Consider the following 18,964-nt stretch of genomic DNA (forward strand, 5'->3'; position numbering starts at 1 on the left):
GCTGCAAAAATTCAAGATGGAGTCATTCCAAACTATAATCGCGCAGGTGCAGCCTCACGATTTGATGCTATCAATAGACTTACGCGATGCATACTTCCATGTACCAGTTCACACAGAATATCAGCGTTTCCTACGATTCACAATAGGAGAGACGCATCTACAGTTCATGGCATTGCCATTCGGCCTCTCCACCTCACCTCGGACTTTTACAAAAATCTTACAAGCTATGGTGGCCATACTGAGACAGCAAGGAATACGTCTGTACAGCTACTTAGACGACCTGCTACTGTTAGCCCAGACCGAAGAGATAATAGTTCAACATCGAGGCATAGTACTTCAAACCCTAGAAAAGTTTGGGTGGATGGTCAATCTAGACAAAAGTCAACTTCTTCCAACAAACACATTGATCTATCTAGGGGCTCTATTCGATACGAACAAGAACACCGTGTCACTTCCACTCGACAAAATGGAAAAAATAATTCAAACTGTTCGAATTTTCAAATCGAAGAGGTCTTGGTCGGTGAAGCAATGCCTACATCTCTTAGGCCTGTTTACGTCAACAATACCATTGGTGAGATGGAGTCGATGGCACATGCGGCCAATACAGTTCAACTTTCTGTCCCAATGGAAGAAGAGAGACTATCAACAATCAATTCGAGTAACGGAACAGATGAGGAGTGCCCTCCTATGGTGGATGAACAGAATTCATTCTCTCTCCTTCCACAAACCTGGATGATTCTCACAACCGATGCATCCCAGACTGGATGGGGTGCAGTCTGCGACGGTCTTGCAGTTCAGGGTACTTGGGATCAAAAAATATCAACGGCCTCGAATGTACTGGAACTACAAGCGGTTTTCCAAGCCTTGAAAGCTTTCGAACACAAGATCTTCCAGCAATCAGTGTGTGTCCAATCGGACAACAAGACGGTCGTAGCCTATCTTCAAAAGCAAGGTGGAACTCGGAGCCGAATCTTGCTGCAAATATTAACACCTATGATGCGTTGGATAGAACACAATTTAAAAGATATGCGTGCTTATTACATACCAGGGAAACAGAACACGATGGCAGATATGCTGTCGAGGGAAGCAGTAAGCAACCTGGAATGGAGTTTGAAAGACGAACTGTTCCTGAAGCTGACGCAATTATGGGGTCGGCCGCAAATGGATCTATTTGCAACAGACAGGAACAACAAGTTTAATCTGTTTTTCTCCAGATACCAATGCAAGAACACAGCAGGCATAGATGCTCTAGTGCAACCGTGGCCGAAGACAGCTTACGCATTCCCACCAACACCTCTCATAGCCAGGTTTCTCAGGAGATTGATGATGGAGTCAACAGAAGTAATAGCGATTCTTCCCTATTGGCCCAGACGGCCATGGTTCACGATGGCGATCCAAATGTCAGTGGAACCACCGATCAAGTTACCCGAAGTCAGGGATCTGCTTCACCAGGGCAACCTCCTACATGCCAACCCGGGAGTTTTACGATTGATGGCCTGGAGGCTGAGAGGGAGAAACTATTAAAGATAGGATGTTCAAATGATGTCATTACGACACTCCAATCTTCAAGGAAAGCTTCCACAAATAAAGTGTATTGCAACATATGGAAAAAATTCGTTGAATTCGCCTTAAAAGAGAAATTTACACCAACTGTTCCACAGGTCAATAACGTAATGTCTTTTCTGCAGTCCGGCCTAGACATGGGCCTAAGTCTAAGCTCTATAAAAACCCAAGTTGCAGCAATTTCCTTATTTTCCAACAGATCTTGGGCAAAGGAACCGTTAATCCAACAGTATCTACGTGGCGTCCTAAGAATCAGACCTCCAAGGAAAAGCTATTTCCCGAAATGGGATCTGCCGTTAGTGTTAAGATTTCTAGAAATGGCACCTTTCATACCTACAAAGGACTGTACAATCACAAATCTAACACAGAAAGCTGTGTTTCTGGTAGTTATAGCCTCTTCGAGTAGAGTATCAGAGATACAAGCACTGGGAGTGTCAGAACCGTACACTACCTTCTATGATGATAGAGTGGTTTTGAGACCAAGGCCAGAATTTCTACCTAAAGTAGTATCAAATTTCCACGTCAACAGAGAGATCACACTACCAGTGCTAAAGGGAGAGGAAGCCTCTAACCAAGATCATCATCCACTGGATATTGCAATGATTCTCAAAACGTATATAGAGAAAACTAAAGATTTCAGAAAAGCGGAAAATCTCTTTCTCATACCCGCAGGATATAAAAAGGGTTACAAAGCGACCACGAGGACGATCTCAGCATGGATATGTAAACTGATTCAAAGAGCATACGCATCCTATGGACGTTCCCCGCCTCGTGAATTGTCAGCACATTCTACAAGGGGGATAGCTGCGTCATGGGCAGCTCACTCAAAAGTATCAGCAGATACAATTTGCCAGACGGCCAGTTGGTCCTCATTACATACTTTTATAACCCATTACCGAGTAGATCCAACTGCATTATCATCAGTGGAGTTCGGTAGAGCAGTGCTGTCTGTAAAGTAATTAAATGTTCTATTTTTCTGTGTTTGAAAAATCCTGTTAATAAATTGGGTTTACTTTTGAAGCATAATACCCTCCCTGTCTGAAATTATATTCTACTGTAAGCTAAGATAAATCCCATTAGTATGATGACATGGAGGCACCAGGGAAACGGAAAATTGTATACTTACCTACCGGTAATTTTCCTTTCCTGGTGCATCTCCATGTCATCATACGCCCTCCCTCGGGGAGAGTTAATATTCAAAAGAATGGCGATTGCCTTCGCTTCAAAAGATTTATAAACACCTGGTCCTATTAGAGCTTAGGGGCGGAGCCTAACCCATTAGTATGATGACATGGAGATGCACCAGGAAAGGAAAATTACCGGTAGGTGAGTATACAATTTTCCGTTATCTTGTAACTTCATTCCAATCAGTAGCTGATACCCCCTTTCCCATGAGAAATCTTAACTTTACCTCCCACAGGGTGATGTCATGACCATGGTCCTGACAGCTTGCTGTCTGTGAACCTCATTGCATTGTGGGAAATAACAGTTTATTTCCAGCTGCCAAGCAAGCAATATCCCCCTAGGGGCATAGAGATCTCAGTAACAAACATTCCGTACAGATCCCCTGGCAAGACTAAAGATGTCGCCACCAGTGATACATCTCAGAATGTAAATCGGAGAAGGAAGATTTGGGCAAACAATGACTAAGTAATCTATAAATGAATATAGTGAAAAATAAGACATTTTATTCATTGTCATTTTCACTACAGTTCCTCTTTAAATATAAACTAAGTACCCACGTGAAGATGGATCAGGGATCATTGGTGACCAGCGATAATTTCCCGATCCATCTTCACTAACATGGTAACAAAGGGGGTGAACTATCATTAAAACAAATGTGGTAAAATTATCACGGTGGGCAATGGGGATCTGGACAATCAGTCACTCAGTGATCTGTCTTGACGGTCGTGATCACCTTACGTCGTTAAAGAACAATTATCAAAGAAACTGTTTTTGTGTAAACCCCACATACCTATAGAGCTTTTAGCCAGCAACCCTATAAAGCTTTTCAGAGGTCTCTCAGCATGGCCTGTGTGGAAAAAAATGCTTTATCAGCTGTTTGTAACAATTTTGTGTTGGCATGGGGGGGGGGGGGGGGGGCAGAGTGGAATTGTAACCTGGCTGTAAACTGTTTACTTTACACTGCAAGGCAGAGAGAGACAGACAGAGCTGCAGCTAATGATTATTTACACACATTTGAAGCTATATTTCTGCTCTCTATCATTCTGAACAGATTCCAGTCACAGTATTAGAGTCAGTGAAGATTGTTTCTGTATGCTGGATGTGCTGGACACAGTACTCCATAGTAATGCCCACAGTGAAAACTGTTCTCTGTAAATATCAATATTCAAATAACCGTGCGCTCCTCACTGCTCGACCCTTATTAGCACCTGAAAGTTCTAATAATGCTTATTGATAAAGTTATTCTTGAATCTGGGTCGCTATCTGCATAAAAAGTGTGTATTACACCTCAAAAATATCAATAATGTAGAAAAGACAGAGCGCTCAACAGATATTTCTCATACATGCATTGCTAGTGATTATCACTTTAAATAAACGTCCACCTTTTGAACATAAAAAAATGTCCGTAATAACAAATACAGTTGCTTTCTCTAATTTAACCCCACTTGTATGCGTGATGTCCACAGCCTTGCATCAATCAACAGAGTGGTAACACTATACGCTCACCAAAAAAATAGGCCAATCCTCTCAGATCAGCAGAAAGCGCTTTTGGCCTTGCCAGCAACCTTTTCTTCCTCCACTCTTCAAAGTATATCAGGGTTCCGCCATACATAAAAGATATAAGACACAGCAGCAATAGTGTAATATCACCTCGCATCTGATGAGCGCTTTGTGTGTCTGTGTGGTGGAGGCACGCTGGTTGACACAATTGGCTTAATGGTGCACTGGGTGGAAAACTGACCAGATGATATTACACTATTGCTGCTGTGTCTTAAAACTTTTATGTATGGCGGAACCCCGATATACTTTGAAGAGTGGAGGAAGAAAAGGTTGCTGGCAAGGCCAAAAGTGCTTTCTGCTGATCTGAGAGGATGGTGAGCGTATAGTGTTACCACTCTGTTGATTGATGCAAGGCTGTGGACATCACGCATACAAGTGGGGTTAAATTGGAGAAAGCAACTGTATTTGTTATTACGGACATTTTTTTATGTTCAAAAGGTGGACGTTTATTTAAAGTGATAGTCACTAGCAATGCATGTATGAGAAATATCTGTTGAGCGCTCTGTCTTTTCTACATTATTGTTCTCTGTAAATGTCATTTTCTTCATATAAAACATGAAAATATGAAAAAAGCATTTGTATTGCTATTTGCTTGTAATTACTGGAAATGCATGTGGCATTTCGAACTTTGATAGTTGTCCTTTAAACATCCTTTACCAAATTTTTTGTTAAACAATATTACACGATATCACAAAAACAATGTTTGTTGTGAAAAAAGTCACTGCAAACATTGTGTGTTGGGTACGGCCCTTCAGGCACACTGAGACCTCATGATCCCTAGCACCACATGAACATTTTTTTTTATCTACTATTTTTTATTTTAAACAATTAATAATTTCTTTTACTTTTTTTTCAATCAAGGAAAACTATTACTAGTAGTAACAGTGTTCATTGAGGGACTGGGAGGAGACTGACTGGCCAAGGGATCACATTATCCCTTGAGCCAGTCACTGCAGCCACAAGGGTCAAGGGATCATGATGCCTTTGACCAATACAGTACAGGGGCCACATGCATGCGCAATATGCAAACCACCATCTTTTTTCCTTTTAAGGTTAATTGGCCAAGGCCTTGTAAGGTTTTTCACCTTCCCCTGGATCAACTGGGAAATGTGCAAATTCAGGACAGTTTTTGTTTTTTCTTTTTGGTTGGATGGATGTCTTTTTTCAACAAAACTGACTATGTTACTATCTCTTCTGACAAGCCTGTGGAAACAGGTTTCTGACATAGTTAAGTGTAAGGGTGAAAACTGCAGGGAAGTTGATCTGGAATTAATTTAATCAAAATCTACCAGGGAAATGCCAGCTTCTGAGACTTTAAGCAAGTAGTTTTGGATGGCTCCACGTGTCCCGTGCCAATAAAAGATTTGGCATATTAGATTTCTGGATTCCATGAAAATAAATGTAAGTTAGTCCTTGAAAGTATGAAAGCCAGGTTGCCATACAAATGTGAGATAAAGAGGTGATGGGCTGGCACAATGAGAAATGCTCTGAAGCCAATTTAAAATTACTGTATTTTTAAGACCATATGAAGCACTTTTTATCCCCCACAAGTGGGGAGAAAAAGTCAGTGCATCTTATGGACCAATTACAAGGAGTCCCAGAATTCTGAACACCCGCCTATACTAATCTCCTCTGACTTGTTGTCATGTCAGGGACTCCATGTACTGTGCTCCCCCAGCCTGGTGCAGCCTAATCTGCAGAGGAAGCTCACTTGCTCTGGGCACCTTGACCTAATTGAAGCATGCAGCACACAACTTTCCTCCATTGATGGGCTGTAGCCTCTAATGGCCTGTTCTACTGCCTTCCCTCCCCATTGAGCTAGGACTGACCAATCCGTGTGGCACCACAGGTGTCCCAATGACAGGCTTGCTTTGCCACATGACCCGTTGTGCGGTCACATGGAGGGAAGTGTTGGCTGCCCAAGGTTGTTGAGATACAGGGCAGAAATGGTGCTGGATGGCACCAAATGGTACATGGACGGTGGGAGCTTCCCTCTTCCTCCCAGACTGGTCAGTTACATGTACACAGGGTACACAAAGGGACACACAAGGCCACAAGGGAAGTGCAGAGACACAAAAGGACACAGAGGGATACAAGGGGGTGCAGAGGGACTCAAGGGAGACGCAGATGGATTCAAGGAGGCGCAAAGAGACACAAAGGGGACGCAAAGAGACACAAGGGAGAATCTGGGGGACACAAGGAAGGATTAAAAGGAACACAGAGAAATACAAGAGGGACACAAGGGGAACACAGAAAGACACAAAGGGGAAGATGAGGGACACAAGTAGGAAGCAGAGGGCCAAAAGGGAACACAAGGAGGGTGCAGCGGGACACAAGGGGGGCATAGAGGGAGAAAAGGGACACAAAGGGACCCAAAGGGGATGCATTTGGAGGGACACATCAACACGCTTACTAGTAGAAGTGCTCCTGCAGCTCCTGCTCCACCAATGCAGGCTGCATCAGTTCCTGCTCTGGTTGATACTGTTCCAGCAGCTGCTTCTGTTCTGGAACATCAGGTACCTATACCAGATAGCTTCTCAGGAGACCAAACCAGGTTTGAGCTTTTTGCCACTCATGTCAGCTTTACTTTGCACTTCTGCCCCACACTTTTGTGAATGAAGACACCAAGGTTGGATTAATAATTTATTTATTACAAGGTGAACCACAGTCCTGGATCCATAAACTCATGGAACAGAAGCATCAATGTTCAAGTTCTACGGAAAGATTCTTTACCACTATGGCTATTCTCTACAATGATTCACAATGCTGTGCTACAGCCGAGGCAACCCTTCGCCACCTACAACAAGGTTGAAGTCCTGTAGTGCAATATACATCTGAATTCTGTGGGTAGGCATCAGATACTGTCTGGAATGAGTCTGCCCTTAAACACAAATACCGATTAGGACTATCTTAACCACTTTACCCCCCCCCCCCCCCCCCCAGTGCTAAATTTCTCTGTCCCTCTGCGCACAGATTCACCCCCAGTGCTCATTTGTGGTTTACTGGCTGGGGGTGGGCGGGGAACTCGCGCACACACTCCAGCCAGCCCGCACAGCAGGTGACTAATTGGACGTTAGGAACAAGCGTTCCTAAATCCAATTAGACTCACCGATTTCGAATAGAATTAAGACTGCTTCAAACAGGAGCAGTCTTCATTCATAACAATGTAAGATAAATAAACGTGCAGCGCACAATCGCGCGCGCACACACACACACACCCCGGCTCTGGAGTCCAATGATTGGTTATGGGGACCCCAGTCCCCAACAACCAATCATATTACTGAAATAAAGGAATGGAAGCAGCACTGAAAGGTAAAAATCGCACTGGTGTTTCAGGGGTAAAACCCCTCAGTTGTGAAATGGTTAAGAATGTTTGGCCCAAATGGGTATACCTACAACCCTGGATGATCTTATCTTGACTGTGAGCATCAGCTAGAAAAATCTAGCACCATTCCTAATCGACCAATATGGACCCCCACTACTCAGTCACCTCCTCCGGCATCTGCATCCTCTTTTGACCAATCAAAACACATGCAGCTAGGTCTCATGCATCCTTGACCAGCGAAGAAAAAACAAGAAGAAGAAAATGAACCTGTGTTATTATTGTGGATCATCATGACATTTCCTCAAAAACTGTTCTGTCTGTTCACCTGGTGAGAAAATTAATCTTAGGTCTTAGTTTTTCTCCATTTCTCCAGTCATCGCCAACCACTTTCCTGTTCCTGCTTCATTTCAGATTCCAGGAAGAACCTTTAAAACATCACCCATCATTGACTCTGCAGCCTGCAGCTGTTTTATAGACAGCTCATTTGCTACTACCCATCAATTTCCAGTGCATCCCCCGAAAAGAACTTCTTCATATACTGTACATTTGGCCAATGGTTCTTCAGACAGGTGATAACCAAGCAACAAACCTTAGATACCATCAATATACTTTCAAATGATAAAAACTTAACTATAAAACCAGCAGACAAAGGAGGGGGAATGGTTATTATGGCTACTAATAAATATGAAGAAATGGTCATGAAACGTTTAAAAGACGTACAAACTAACTACTTTACAACCGCCTCACGCCAATGGGCGTGACCGCGGCGGCAGCCCCAGGACCGCCTAACGCCAATTGGCGTCAAGTCTTGGGGCTGCAGTTTCCCATGCGCGATCGTTCCCTGCCCGTTCACGGAGCAGAGTTCCGTGAATAGCCTGCTAGCCGCCGATTGCGGCTAGCAGGCTGCTTGTAAACATAAGGGGAAAGAAATCCCCTTTGTTTACAAGCCGGGGGCCGCAGCGCTGTACGAGATCAGCGATCTCTGATTGGCCGGGGAGCGCCGTCCTCTCATAGGCTGATGCCTATGAGAGGCGGAACAGGACGGATCGCCGTCCTGTTCCAATTCAGTCACCGGAGGGGAGGAGGGAAGGGGAGGGAGTAGGGAGGGAGGGAGAGAGAGCCTCGTAGAGGCAAAAGGAAAAAAAAAAAAAAAAACTGCTGCAGTGATCAGACCCCTCCGGCGGCATGTCCCCTTAGGGACCAAAAAAAAAAAAAAAAAAGGAGGCGAGTCCGATCGCTGGGCTCCCAAGCTGGGCTGTGCAGAAAGCTGAAAAGCCTGCACAGCCCAGCACAACATAAAATGGCCTGGTCTTTAGGGAGGGTTAGCGCTGTGGTCATCAAGTGGTTAAGTGAAGACTTCCTGATGAAACTACAGAAATTATTTGAAAATAGGAAAGAAAGGGGACTACCACTGAACTCCAGTTCTATACTGTCTCCATAAATTTCATAAAATAGTAGTGATCCCAAAGGGGCACCCATTGGGAAAGGGATCCAGTCAGTGACAGTGAGACTGGGTCAGTTCACTTACCAATTCATACAACTGTTAGTACTGAGAATCTCTTACTTAAAGCATTCTAGTCATTAAATACAAATTTTAGATAACAGTGAATTATACAAAACCATATTTTTAAGTCACAGCATTCATCTCATCGCTATATACAGTGATTAACCAAGAAATGTCAATTAAAACTGTGAAATACTGTATTGTTTGGAATATAAGATGCTTGGGAATATAGGATGCACCTAGGTTTAGAGTGCAAAAACCAGGGGAAAAAATATATACAAAACCTGGTGGGTCCATGTTCCAAGAGCGTCTTGTAGATGTTCTCCCCAATAATTGTCCTCCTGTGTCCCCTTCTTTCCACCATGGTCCCCCCTGTGTCCTCTTCTGTTTCCCATGTATTCCCATTTCCCTTGTGTCCCCTCCTGGCCCTCTGTGCCCTCTCCTGTCCCGGATCCCCTCCTAGCCCCGTGTCCTTTCCTGTGTCCACCGTGTCCTCTCTTGTTTCTCCTATGTCCCCTCCTAGCCCCCTGTGTTTTTACCTGTTTCACCATGTCCCCTCCTGGCCCCGTTTCCATTTCAGTCCCTCCTGTGTGCTCTCCTGTTCCCCCTGTGTCCTTTCCTGTCATTTGTTAGATACAATAGATTTTATTGCAGGTTGAGAAGAGTTGTGATATATGGTATCAGAGAGACTGGGGCCCCTCAAGATACTGTGAAAATCCACCATCTAATCATTGATTATAATATCCAACACAGAGAAATTAAGAGATATTTTTGCACTGACACCTTTTGAATCTTGACCCAGACATTGAAGGATATAACTCATCTTTTCCACAATCATCTTCAGAAAAGCTTCAAACTTAACTGATTCCAGACCTTGGAATCAGCGACCTGTTTGTGTCCATTTTTTCTTGCAGAGCTTCCATATCTTGGTCAGGGCCAATTTCATTGGCTACTGACCCCATGATTACTGTGAACTAATCACAGTAAACACATTGCAAAATAGGAAAAGGATGGCTCTGGTCCTTAAGGAACCAGAACTATCCAGTATGCAAGAGGTTAAAAGATATTCTGGCAAAAAGTAGTATTGATCAGTCCAAGAGAATGGGAATACCTTCCTGGACCTGAAAGGCTTTTTTTTTACATAGTTACATAGTTATTTGGGTTGAAAGAAGACATCCATCCATCCAAAACTAGCCTGCTCCCTCACATATCCCTGTTGATCCAGAGGAAGGCGAAAAACCCTTACAAGGCATGGTCCAATTAGCCCCAAAAGGGAAAAAATCCCTTCCCAACTCCAGATGGTAATCAGATAAAAATCCCTGGATCAAAACCACTGAGAATTACCTAGTAATTATAGCCATTAAAGCATCTAAGCCCCCTTAAATGCAGATACAGGTAGTCCTCGGTTAACAAACGTGATAGGGACTGTAGGTTCGTTCTTAACCTGAATTTGTTCTTAAGTCGGAACATTGTGCCATCTATGTCCCCTGTATCTCCTCTGTGCCCCCAGTGCCCCCCTCTGTGTCACCTTTGCCCTCTGTACCTGTTTATACAAGTTTTAAAGTCATTTTTTTCTTAGATATTTTTAAAATCGATTTTCTCAAAAACTATAAGTCCAATTTGAAAATTTATTTTGGGCTTGTTCCCATGGAAACAGAGAATCCAGGCTGTTCGTAACGGCGGGTCATTCATAAGTTGGGCGTTCGTAAGTCGGGGACTACCTGTATAGAATTTACGATAACTACTTCCTGACTTAGTACATTACACATTTTAATCACTCTTACTGTAAAAAAAACCCTTTCCTAAATAAATGGCTTAAACATTTTTCCTCCATGCCCACATCATGTCCCCTAGTCCTTTGTAAAAGCCTAGGGACAAAAAGCTAATCTGCCAAGCTTTTATATTGCCCTCTGATTTATTTATACATGTTAATTAGATCTCGTCTAAAGCGTCTTTTCTCCAAATTAAATAAGCCCAGTTTATCTCACCTTTTAGATGCAAAAAAAATGTTATGGCTGTAGAATATGCAATGCGATTACTAGGAAATAGGAGTCTTTTAAAACTAAAAATGGACAGGAGTAAAAAATGAAACTTTTTAACTGTAACAGCACTGTTATTGTATACTTACTGGAATGTCCCTGTGGGTCATTGATTTATAAAGCACCAGCATATTCCTTGGTGCTGACATATGTAGGGAAATCTGAAAAACCTCAAAAACTAAACTGGTTTTATGAACATTGTTACAGATATAATACAAAGGGAAACAGACTACTCTGTCCTTGCTCATTTTAATTAAGTGCACAATTAAGACCATAGTCCTATGAAATACTGTATAATTGATCAATTAAAAAACAATTTGAGGAAACAAAACAAATAAAAGGAATTATTGACACTAGAGCCCAAATGGATGTTGACTTTAGTCTGAACTGTTTATTGATAACTCATAACATTTTTTCATGCACATTTATTTCTATTTATCTGCATTTTTACTAAATTTCAGCTACAAGTTTGCTTTATAAGTACTATGTACATCGGCCACTAGATGGTGGTAGAGAATTAAGAATTGCAACTGGAATGTGTATACAAAGAATTATGGATTTTATATGGATAGGAATTTTGCTTAATTATGCATCTAATTAACAAGCTCTCTGCTGCTTTATTTCACTTTTTAAATTTTGAATTATTTTTTTGCAATATACAAAAGGAACATCGAGAGCCTGATATAGTGTAGTATGTACTGGTAATGGAGTGTATATTGAAGTGTGAGAAAAGTATACTCACAAACCATGTTTACCTTCAAATCACTGTAAATGCAGGTGAGGAGTTTAGACCTGTCCTCTCTCAGGATTAAGAAGTCGCTCTCTGTAGATCGGAAAGTAGGGGTAAATCACCCCTCCACCAGAGATGGACACAAACCTTGTATAGAGTAAACAGAGGGGCCAAAAGAATAAAATAAAATAAAATGTTTAACATATGCTTTACTGAGTACATATATCATCCACTTTCTCACGTTCTTATGCCCTCACATTACACTAATTAGATGTCTGGATTACATTTTTAAGTTTTATAGTGTAGCAATGTTCACAAAATAGCCATTTATTATGATAAATATGCACTGTCAATACAGTGTGTTTACTCTGACCATTATTACATAGACACAGTTGATGCTTATTACCATTATAATGATTAGTACTGTACAGTATATGAATCTGATGTAGCCTTTTTGTCTCTGATTTAAAGTTTTATTCCCCTATTTATTGCCTGATGAAGCGGGTTATACCTGCAAAACACATTGCAACACTTTTTGGGGGGAGTATATTAAAAAATGTATATCGTTTGAAATTGACAGTTTTGTTTCTTCTTTTAGGAGGTAAGTCCACCACTGCCTTCCAAGAATATTTTAAACATTTTAGTTTATTTTATTCTTTTGGCGCTTCTGTTTACTTTATACAGAATTTTATGGATATAATTATTTATGAATTGATATATCAACTGATGTATCACCCATATTAGGATTATGAGGGTTTTTTTTTATTTTTTTGCTACTGCTGAACAGAGCCGGGACAAGGTCCTCCAGCACCCAAGGCTGAGACACCAAAGTGTGCCCCTCCATCCCTGCCACCCCACCTGTCACACACTGATTGTTATTGGACTAAGAGGCGCCAAAGGGCCCACAACCTCCCCAACACCTTAATCTCTAGTTATCTGGCTTGCAGTCACTGCCATGTATCCCCTTTTCTTATTTCTTTCTGCTTCAAACACAATTAGGAATGACAGCTGAATGAATTCTGCGCCCCCTCTTACACTGCACCCTGAGGCTGGAGCAGTGTTGCCAACCTTTCCCGTTATTTTTTACTGACAAATACCTAAAAATTTACTGACAAAATACTTTTTTTTACTGACAAAACACCCCGCGGCGCGCCGAAAAATAGGCGTGGCCATGCACCGAAATGTGGGCGTGGTCATGGGTGGGGCCAAATATACATGATTTTAGTGGTGCTGTAAAAAGGTCTGCCGAGGAAGTTTGAGCTCTGCCATCAGCTCCCAAAATACATGTAATCTTACAGCATTTTACCAAAAATACACGTAATCTGGCAGAGGTTCTTCCAAAATACAGAGAATATGGCAGTGGTTCTCTAAAAATAGATGTAATCTGGCAGCAGCAATTCCTCCAACATACACATAATCTGGCAGCAGTTCCCCAAAATACACTTAATCTGGCAGCAGTGGTTCCCCAAAAATAAGTAGCCAGGTCTATAGATGTCCCCAGAATAGGTGGCCAGGGGTATAGATGTCCCCAGAACAGGTAGCCAGGGGTAGAGATGTCCCCAGAACAGGTAGCCAGGGGTAGAGATGTCCCCACAACAGGTAGCCAGGGGTAGAGATGTCTCCAGAACAGGTAGCCAGGGGCAGAGATGTCCCCAGAACAAGTAGCCAGGGGTAGAGATGTCCCCAGAACAGGTAGCCAGGGGCAGAGATGTCCCCAGAACAGGTAGCCAGAGGTAGTGATGTCCCCAGAACAGGTAGCCAGGGGTAGAGATGTCCCCAGAACAGGTAGCCAGGGGTAGAGATGTCCCCAGAACAGGTAGCCAGGGGCAGAGATGTCCCCAGAACAAGTAGCCAGGGGTAGAGATGTCCCCAGAACAGGTAGCCAGGGGTAGAGATGTCCCCAGAACAGGTAGCCAGAGGTAGTGATGTCCCCAGAACAGGTAGCCAGGGGTAGAGATGTCCCCAGAACAGGTAGCCAGGGGTAGAGATGTCCCCAGAACAGGTAGCCAGGGGCAGAGATGTCCCCAGAACAAGTAGCCAGGGGTAGAGATGTCCCCAGAACAGGTAGCCAGGGGTAGAGATGTCCCCAGAACAGGTAGTTAGGTGTCTCCCAGCAGGTGGGGAGCAGCGCAGAGAAGAGGGAGCGATCATGGGCAGAGCGGTGGGGAAGGGGGGACATCTTCCCCCTCCTTCCCTCACCTTAGGGCTCCCCCTCCCTCGCTCTCCCCTCCAGAACTAAGTGTTGTGCAGCAGTTGGTAGCGGGCGGAACTTACCTCCATCTCGTTGCAGGCGTGGGATTGTGTCTCTGCATTTGCCGCTAGTCTGGTCTAGACCAGAGCAGCTGCACCAGAACTTCCGGCGCTTGGAACGAGATGGAGGTAAGTTCCGCCCGCTGCCGAACGCCACACAAGACTTAGTTCTAGAGGGGAGAGGGCGAAGGAGGGGGAGCCCTAAGGGAAGGAGGGGGTGAGGGGGAGACAGTACCCCCTTCCGTGCTGCTGTGATAGATCTGTATTTCTTGTCTGAATATCTATAAGCCATTTCCAGCCCAGCAGCTTTATGCATCATGTCAGGGATGTGTGGAGGTTCTGATAACAGACAGGGCAAGTCACAAGAGCTGCTGATCACTGTTTTTGGCACAACACGTCTGCTGTGACTGTGGCTCTTATAATGTATGAGCTACAGAGCTATTGCACCACATTTAACTTCAGATGCCTCATATGGCCCTCTTACTGATAGAGCACAGTGACGTAATAAAGCCTGCACAGGCTGTGTATGTGTGTGCTGTGTATGTGGAATGCCTCACAGTGACAGTACCAATACACGTAGACCAGAGCAGCCATTAACGCTTCCTGAACTCCTCTGGCCCCTGGAGCAGCAGAAACAGTTAAAACTTTTTTTTTTTTCCCACAAGCCAGGGTTTCCTCACCACTCCTCTTGTGATGATCACAGATCTCCGTCTCCCCGCTCGCTGGCTCTTGGAGTCCTCAGGCTGCTCGCTGCCCTCCCCAGCCAGCACCACTGTCAGAGAAGACAGAGGCTCTGACTCTCAGTTATCAGTCACTGTCACTGAAATAATCCGCGCCACGCACACATTCCTTTCCCGGGCTAGATTGCTGATGCTGACTGACTGGGGCGGGGGCGGAGCTGGGCGGGGAAAAGAGGGGAGGGGATATGTGAGGCACAAATGGCTGCTACTGGCTGCCACAGCGAGCCGAGGGGCTGAATTAACTCTGCAACAACCCGCCCCCGGCAAGTGAATGGATCTGCTCTGCTAGATTTTTACGGACACATCAAAAGTAATTACGGAAATCACGGGCACCAAAATTTTAATGTTTTTTTACGGACAATCCGTAAATTTACTGACGATTGGCAACACTGGGCTGGAGCCTCTCCAGCCTATGCCTCGGCCCGGCCCTGCTGCTGAACAGCTGATAATACAATAGAATATCATTATAGTAACCTCTGGCTATTATATGCTTAGACTCCAGATCTTGACCATGCACCTGCATGAATATACAATGTATGACGAAACTTGATATGGTAAACTTCTGAAATAGTAAATTATTTTGCCAGGACCCTTGGAGTTTACTCTAAAGGGATTCAACTGTAATGCTATAAATTTTGTATAGCAAATCTGTACCTTAAAACATGCACTTTATTGAAGTAATCAGAATAAAAAAGTTAGATACTTATTTCAGTAAGGGATAAAGTCTCTGGATGGTCAGAGGCTTCCCTGGTCTCCCTATCCCCCTCTGTTCCTGAGCTGGGACCCTTTTCACAATATTTTCCTTTAATGACAAATATTGCTTGTGGCCATGCTGCTCAATGTACGAGTACTGCCACACTGTGCAGGCCCAAATGACGGCTCACGCCTGTGCATTAGCACGGAGTCGCTCGTGCACAGCTTTCTTCTCTGTGCATGAGTGGCTCCATGCTACTATGCAGGTGCAAACTCACTGGCGCCTGCACAGTGCATCTGCACTTGTACAAGAAGGGGACCGCGGCCGCAAAGATGAAGAGTTGTTGTTTTGACTGTTGTGGAGGGCACTGGTACTTCTGTATTTGATAGCTACAGGCTGTAAAGAACTGTCAAGAATCTGCACCTGTTATTTTGGAAGTAGCAATGTACTGAGGTTTTTTTCTAGGATAAGAAATCCATATATGGATATGGAGGCTGACATTTATTTCCTTTTAAATAATGCACATTGCTTGGCTGTCTTGATAATCCTCTGCCTCTGATACCTTTAGTCATAGACCCTGGAATAAGCATGTAGATTAGGTGCTCTGACTGAACTCTGACTGGATTAGCCGCATGTTTGTTTCAGTTGTGTGATTCAGATACTACTGATGAATGAACAATCAACAGTACTACTAGGCAACTGGTATTGTTTAAAAAGAGATAAATATGGCAGCTTCCATATCCCTCATTTCAAGTGTTCTTCAATTTAAAAAACAACAAAATTTTTTTGGGTAGGATGCAAACAACAGCATTCCAGAGATATAACAGCTAGTAAAATGACAAGAAGAAAAAAAGTACACTATTCAACAATGTACACACCGTGTTTTACATACATACGAATATAGAAAAAGAAGAGCGCTCTAAGACCAATATGTGCAATAAATAATTGCCCTGTCCATGACAGGTCTCATCTGAATTCAAAGGGCTGTCAGTGAGATACAGCCTGTATGTGCTTGTGTCCTTTTAAAAGCCAAGGACTAGGCTCTGGTGAGATCCACACAGTGAGTGCCTTTGGGAGGTGCAGTCAGTATCGATGTCCGGTATTTACTGGGATTAAAAACGTGTTTCCCGGACATACGCATGGGGCTTGATTCACAAAAGGGTGCTAACCTAGTTAGCACGCCTAAAAGCTTAGGACGTGCAAACTAGGGTGCTAAGTAGTTTACACATCCAAAGCGGTTACTGATCGCGCGTTAAGTTGGTGCGCCCAAACTGTCGCAGTGGTGCGCGCAAAACTTTGCACCGTTCGTGTGTAAAGTAGCTTTTCAGGCTATTATGCACGCAAATGGTGCGACATTTCGCGTGTAGCGCTAACCTTTGTGCGCGCAAACGCTTGCACGCATATTAGCGTGTGAAGCGGCAGTTTTCACGTCCTAAGTGCATTTTTACTGGCGTACTAACACTTAGCACCCTTTAGTGTATTGAGGCCATTGTCTTTAAGCCCAATAAATACCCTTATACCATCCACGTATCTTGCCACCTCTTTACAGCCACCGCAGTGTTGCCCAGCAACCGTGCAACACTGTTTCTATGCACTCAGCGGGCAGCGGCACCTTGTCACTCGGACTCCGTTTTCGTGTTGCTGCCCTGGCTTGGGAAAGAGCTGGAAGTCCTGCTGTGGAGCAAGTGCTGTTGTCGCACATCCACCATCTAGGACGCGAGGACGCCATCCAGACATCGATGCTGGCTGCACCTCCCAAAGGCACTCACCCTGTGGCCATCCCCAGAACCTGATCCCTGACACAAGCGCATACAGGCTGTATCCCACTGACGGCCGTTTGAATTCAGGTGAGACCTGTCCTGGACAGGACAATTATTTATTGCTCATATTGGTCTTAGAGCACTCTTCTTTTTCTATATTTGTATACAGTGGATTCCAAGAGCTGCCTAATCAGGTTGCCTGATCGCACCATCAGGGGATCCATCCAGATTCCCATCCACAGACTCTTATGCTGGGAATACATGGTACATTTGTGCGGCTCAATTCTGCCGCACGATCGATTCCCCACTCGATTCCGCGGGCAATTCTATCTTCTGCTCGTTTTCCTTATCTTTTTCCATTGTCCACATGCAGTATCGAGCGCAGAATCGATCGGGCGGGTGATCGGACATGTCGGAAAGTATCAATCGAGCCATCTAAATGGCTCAATCGCGCGGCACAAACGTACCGTGTATTCCCAGCATTACATACATACAGTCCTGAAATACAGAAAACAAATCACTCCATACTGCATCATGCAGACACAGAACATTAAATACACACTTGTGCAGTACACTACATTGCACACACTTTATTCCAAGGACATAATATTGTTGTTTACAATAGGGTGAGATCATGCCCTTGGCCAGCAAAATTTGCAGCACTGTTGACCATGACCCCTATTCCAAAGCTAATGCACAGTGGATCTTTCATATAAATGATCCTGAACAAACAGGGTGAAAATTGCCTGCCGTTCATAAGCATTCTATAGGCAGCTATTTGCAGCTTGACTTCAGTGAAATTGAGGTGGTTTGTTCCACAAATGACAGTTAAAGCAAACCTGAGGCATTTACAAAAATTAAGATATTTGCCTAAAAAGAGGAAAGCCTTTGGCTCATCCAGAGGCTTTGCATGGCCTCCTCAAGACCAGCACCACTGCCCATGACCCTCTGAAAGTTTGCATCCACGCTCCTCTTCCTGCACAAGCACGGCCATACTGCACCTACAAGAGTACAACTACACCTGCAATGATGCACTAAGCCGCTCGTCAACGAGCACCTTCAGTTTATTGCGCAGGCGTGCAGTATGGGGGCAGGGAGGAAACAGGAAGCCTCTGAACAACCGGATGCTTCCCTCTTCCTAGGTAAATATCTAACATTTACCTTATCAACCTTTCTCCAGGCCTGTGATTAAAGGTGGCCATACATTTATAGATTTGCAGCAGATTCAACCATCAGATAGATTTCTGTCAGATGCCTGTCAACTTGAATCTGACAGGAATCTATCTGATGTGTGCCACACACTAGGAACAGATTTCCAATACATTTCAGAATGAAATCTATTGTAAATCGGTCTAAATGCATTATTGCACCATTAGATGCAAGGCTGCCAGCAGCAGCTCGACCTAGATTTTCCATCCCGTCAGATAGATCAAATTGATCGAAATCGGCTACAAATCGATCGATTTGCTGATTTAATGGGATCAATTTCCGATCAATCGATTCTATAGAATCAATCAATGGCTGAAAACGACCAGTGTATGGGCCCCTTAATTTACCAAGCTGGCTGGGCAATCTGTAACTCTGGGTGTTTCACTTCCTATCCCACAGAGCCAT

Source organism: Hyperolius riggenbachi, chromosome 8 (assembly GCF_040937935.1).
Source record: "Hyperolius riggenbachi isolate aHypRig1 chromosome 8, aHypRig1.pri, whole genome shotgun sequence".
NCBI classification, from domain to species: Eukaryota; Metazoa; Chordata; class Amphibia; order Anura; family Hyperoliidae; genus Hyperolius; species Hyperolius riggenbachi.